This window comes from Corvus brachyrhynchos, unplaced genomic scaffold (assembly GCF_000691975.1).
Source record: "Corvus brachyrhynchos isolate BGI_N302 unplaced genomic scaffold, ASM69197v1 scaffold32, whole genome shotgun sequence".
Lineage (NCBI taxonomy): Eukaryota > Metazoa > Chordata > Aves > Passeriformes > Corvidae > Corvus > Corvus brachyrhynchos.
The window spans coordinates 4,512,859-4,518,797 of NW_008237919.1; the positions used below are offsets into that span (position 1 = coordinate 4,512,859).

Below are 5,939 nucleotides of genomic sequence, written 5' to 3' on the forward strand. Positions count from 1 at the left end.
CTAGTATGTGTTCTGTGCCCTGGTGTACGCTCACCCTTTCAGCATCCTTTGAGTCTGCAGCCTGGTGGTGTCAATACTTCTCAAGGACAACTGGAGGGGCAGATGAGTGAGGTTATGATGAGTCAATTGCACACTGGTGCAAGGATGAGTGGCATGTTAATGGGGGGGGGGGTCCCCTACTGCTTTCTCATAAATCCACTTAGAGACATTTTTACAGGTTTTCTAGCACAGCTGGCTTACTTGCACTTTCTTAATTGATTCCTAGTTCCACATCTTACTTTTTCTTCTGTTTACTGCTGCTAAAAATGATTTTACCTGACTCACTCCTTTACACTGTGACTTATATTTTCTGGCTCATGCCTTTGATATTTTCCTGTGTCAGCGTTGCGCTACGCTTTGGGGGTTTTTCTAGGGTTGTAGATAATTCTGTGATTGGAAATTTTTTACACTAGTAAAAATTGCATACCTTCCTGTGAATGCACCTGTTTTTCAGGTGAATCTAAGCCTGGCTTTCAGCATTTGAGGTGAGTTAGGTTAATATCTGAGTTTAAGGAAGACTGGTGTGACTTCTACAATAGTCCCAGAAAGAGCTAAGAAAGAGCTAAGCTACATAATCTTTGTCCAGTTTTCAAGCTTTTTTTTTTTTTTTTTTTTAATTTGGTACGTGAAGGACATGTAGGAAAGGCCGTATGTGTGGGAAGAAGAAAAGAGGTACTTAAAAGGATTAGGTGAAATTGCAGAGGAAGACTTTATGGAAGGGTAGCAAATTATCACTTACAGTTTGACTAAGATACTAGAAAAATATCAGAAGTCCTTACTGTTCCGAGTCAGAACTGAAATTTTAATGCAATTTATACCTTTAGAAATGCTTTGTCTAATGATTGGTACCAAGATCATTTTTTTAGTGTGACAAACTAGCATACTGATTTTTCAATTGAACCTTAATGTCTCTAGATAGGCAACAGCTTTGTGTATCTTTGAAACTTGGAATATCTAAGCTCCTTGACATGCACAAAAACAATGCATGTTTTTTATTTATGAAGGATTCTGTGTACTGTATTCCCAGCCAGAAGTCATTCCTTAGTAGATCATAGAGATACAAGTATCTTTCTGATACAAACAAAGTAATCATCTTTCAGCTTGGTAAAGTTCTTATTTTCCCTGTGTTTCTTGTCCATGGATGATGTTTTGCATGACATACTCCTCCTATAGTGTCCTCCACAATGGATTCATATATATGAAAAATACTACAAAAGGGCTTTTCTCTGAGTGGAGGTTAATTATAATGGCTTTTTTTACCATTGCTGTGCACAGCCAGTGCCTGGTGCTGAACTGATGGGTTCTTCTGATTAGCAAAGTCTGAAAGTGGTGTTTTCAAGGTCTCCTTATGATTGCTTAGGCATTATTGAGTTCAGCAGTAATCTTTATCTATCACCACTCTCTCGCTTCACAGTGTGATTGCGGCTGAAGAAGTGAAGATGTTCTAAAATTCTGTGTATTTTTCTAGAAATTTTCATGTACAGAGATTTGTGCAAATCACTACAATCTACTATGAATGGTAAAAGGGGGTAAAACTGAAAAGAAAAAAAATCTGCCTGTCTTCATTATGTTATGAGCTAAAATTATCAAATCATATTTTCATGACACCTGATGCAATATTGTGAGTCCTTGTAAAATGAATACCATCACTTTCCCAGCTTGCTCAGTGGCTCAATTCGGGTACCAATAGATAGAAATAGTGAGACTTCCTGTGCTGTTGCATAAATATGAAAGAAGAGTAGGGCTTGATGGTTCCCAGAGTTTTCTGTGGAAGATGGCTTATTTAGTCATGAGGAGTGAATCTTGCTGGAGCATCTCCTTCCCTCTGCTGTGCCCTGGCAATTGGGGAGCTGCTGAGCCGTGAGGACTAAATTTGCTGGTGATTTCTGTAACCTTTTTTTTCTTCTTACATTGCACAGCAGTCATAAGCCTCAGTTGAAATAAATGAATGTAAATCTTTTAACAACAAGTGCAGAGTTTGGTGTAAAATAAAAGGATGATAGAATATAATATATAGAAAATTATAGAAAGACTATTGCTTAGTAGTGTTAGGAAGTTTCACTGAATATGGTAGTAAATAGTTCTCAAGCCTTTGCTTCAGAAAAATACATAGTTAGCCTAGAGAGCTCTAATAAGAAATTGACATTCTTCAAATGCTTGCCATTTCAGAAAACCATTCAAACTTTGATGTTGGGTTTTTTCTGTTTTAATTTATTTTCCAACCCAACTAATCAAGTATGAAGCAATCATATAAACCTTTTATTTAGAGATGAAGGAATGACAGAATATATTGCATTATTCTGAAGGTGCACTAAGTAACTTGTTCCTCCAAGAACTTCCTACTTGAGATAAATGTCTTTCTTGAAAACCAGTTTTCAGAGTTACTAAGACTTCTGACCATGCAAATATGTACTCAGCAAGGTAGTGAATGGAGAATAAACCTTAGGCATGGCAAAATGAGTCTTTTTGTGTCTGTGGCTCTGTAAGAGTAGTTAAAATTATTAAAATTATTTTTGTCCACATAATCTCAGCTGTAGTTTACAATAAGGTAGAAATAATAGAAATTTTATAGATGGGAAATACTCTGATATTCTGCCCATGTCAGCAGCAGCAGAAGGATTAAGCCCGGGTGTCTTAACACGTACACTAACTTATAAATAGGGAGAAGGGATGAGCCTGAAAGTACAGTCATCATCTTCTTCTCTCAGCACAGTGAAAAGTAGTACAGTAAGTCAGAGTACAAGAGAAACAGAGTAACAAGCACACCTTGACTAAGCTACCTACGGAGTGATAGAGCTTTGGAGCGTGACTGCTTGGATTTTTTATGTCACCCATAGAATTAGCAACTGGACTTTATATGTCTAGAAAAATTCCATATCTCACATACTTAAATCATTAACCTTTTGGCTATTAGCACAAATAAAAAATCCTATTTATAATATGGGTGAACTACAGTTCCGAAAGGAAATACAACAGAGGTAGGAGTGAGCTGGAAATCTGTTAATTTCTGTTCATTTTATGTAGCCAATTTCTGAAGTGAGTACTCTGTATTATATGATGGTTGGGGTTGCTGTAGATCTCGTAAGCATTTAAAAATTGCAAGTAGTACCACTGTAGTGTAGTTCCTACCTTTGATCCACTGATCAAGATGTATAGTGGCTGTCACTCCCAAACTGCTAAGAGAAGCAGTTGAGATTTGGAGGTAGTTTGACAGCATCTACAGCTATGAATCAGAAAAGAGTTGGGACAAAGAAGTTATGCCCAAAGTTGTGTACTGTTTGTGGGTTTTTTTCTGGAAGGGCTTGCCAAAATTTGATGGATGGAAACAAAGGTAAGGAGGGGTCAGAAGAGATACCACAGAGGGAGGAATTATGTGTTACAGAAATAAGGAGTTTGGTGATTGTATACCAGCCTGTGTTGGAGCAGGCATCTCAGTGTAATTTACTGCAGGAGAGAGCTCTAGGATCAAGTTTTTCTGATAAGGTACTAATAACTTGGAAAAGTACCTAAATCTGCACCCAAGCCAATTTGTAAAGGCAGTCTATAATAGCTTCTTGTGTAATCAGGAAAAATAAAACCATACAAATTTACTCCGTTTTTAAGGTTTAATTTTAGTAGAATTTTATGGCTATGTCCTATCTTTATACAAAAAAGTGGCTAACTGGAAACCCACATATCTATGAATGCTGGAAACATCTGGGAAACATCTGATTGTATGAGAACATTAGGAAAATATTCATAACAAATTCTAACAATTGGTAACGGAAAAACTGAGGATTGAGCAAACAACTGAACCCTGTTTTTATTCAATTCTAGATAATTGCCTCTGGATCTGCAGTGAAACAGAGTCTACCTTATTAGAGGTCGGTAACTTTTATTTTTTCAGCTTTTACATACAATTTTAAAGTAATCTTTCTGAGAGACTGAACCTTGGTGTCTTTGACATATTGACAAGCTGTTTTGTTGAATGTTTCTGTAGGACTGGATCCAAGGGATCTGTATAATATAAGCAAATGACAGTAATTCTTCATATTCATTGCAGTTTGGGGTTTTTTGTGAAATATCTCCTTGAATTTCTGTTTCACATACTGCTTCAGTTAATTGTAATTTAACAAACAAATTAATGTGGATGAGATTAAAGTTTTTAGTCATCCTCAGCTAAATTCTCTGACAAATAGCACAAAAATCTCCAGTTTTACTGTTTAATTTGTTCTTACAGAGTCAAATATTTATCTGGATCTTTTTTCCATTTCTAAATTACAATGACGTGAGTTTTTGTCTATATGACAGTATATAGATTATATACTGTGTCATTAATATAAACATATAGTATGACATGACTGTTCAATGCTACTGAAATGGCATACATTTGTGGCATGATTTCAGTCTTTGGACCTTGATTTATCACATAATTTCTGGAGAGACCTAATTCTTCCATTAAGCTGTTTTTATTTACATTCTATAAAACTGGTTTCTACATTAACAAAGATGTAAGTGCAGCTTATTAATAGTTATTTGTGATTCTGGTTGTCTGCTCAGAGTTCTGGAAGTTTGGCTATGCCTTTACATTTGGATTATGAGTATGGCATCATACTGCACTGTATTAGTTCCAGTCCTTACACAGTTGTGCTTAGGCTCTTAGTATGATTTACATACAAGTGAAGCTTCTTACCAGCCAGATCTGTGGGAGCCAATAGTTGGCCTTGTGGTGTGTTTCTCAAACTTGCAGCAATGCACACTGCTGCAAGTAGATGTTCATAGGGGTTCTGCCCTCTGTGCTTACAAGGACATCTTTTTTCTGTGGGACAAATATTTATGAGACAGATCTTTCATTCCTGAAACCTGTGCCATACCTGAGAAGAGATCCATGAAATTGTTCACACTCCTTTTCTGTTTGAGAAAGAGTTTATCCACCTTTGTTGCATTGTTCTTCACACTCAGTTTTCCAAGTACATGTTATACTTTCCTTACCAATAAACCCATAACTGGCATGGTACATACTGTTGCTCTCTTATTAAAGAACTGCTTACTGTTCTGTATGAATGAACTCGTGATCCCAGGAGCAGCTGGATATACCTGATGCTTTTTGTCTTCATTCAAAATGGCCACAATCTCCTGCTGTTTCTAATTTATTTCTGTCATCAGTAAAGATGAATATTACTTTTATTCTTTGGCTGGGAACAAAAAAAGCAAAATAAAGGACAAAGGTCCTTACAGAGGTGTGGGAGGTGTAAGTGCAGGAGTGAGCACTTCCCTGCAGTGGCAGATAGTATTGCTTAATCTCCTGCTGGCAGAGGGCACCTGCCTGCAAGCTCATCAGGTAGTGCTGTGGGTCTGTGCAGCTGTGCTGAGCTGCAGGTCAGGAGTAATGTAATTCAGTACTTTTCCCCAGGGAAGGAGGCAGCTGGGAGTAAGCCACCAGTCTCCTGCACAGCTCTCTCCTGAGTTCCTGGGATGCAGAGAGGGAGCAGGTCACATGCTAAGCATATAGCTCTGATCACCATCTTTAGACAGTGCCTGTCATGTAAAATGACAGAGAGGCTGGGGGTAGGGTGGCACAGCTGGAACCCAACACTGCAGCCTCCCTGTTACTCTCTGACCTTGTCCTGGGGTGACCTTATGGGATTAGCCAGCGTTTGTAGGATCTGCCAGTCATTTGTGTTTTCTTCAGGTCTGAGAGAGATGCTGAGCCATGGTGAGCTGCCACAGAGGAGCACTCTCTGCTAGAACTCAGCACTGAGGCCAAGGCTGCAGGAAAGTGGCACAAGGTGCCTGTTGTGTGCCTCTCTCACTGTCTGACTCATAGACATGGTTCTGTGATAAGACCGAGCACGATGACTCTCATGTATTTGAAGAGAAGATTGAGATGCAAGTATGTAATTTTTCAAGTATTCAGCAGG

General features: G+C 38.2%; 1 protein-coding gene across 1 annotated transcript in view; it reads left to right on the forward strand.

Annotated features, from left to right (window-relative positions):
* Nucleotides 1-3,803: 3,803 nt before the first annotated feature.
* The window catches only part of CNTN1 (contactin 1), a 163,918-nt gene continuing 161,782 nt past the window's right edge, over nt 3,804-5,939 (forward strand). The window contains exon 1 of the mRNA XM_017733132.1: nt 3,804-3,902. The gene's annotated coding sequence lies outside the window, so the exon portion shown is untranslated. The remainder of the gene's footprint in view (nt 3,903-5,939) is intronic.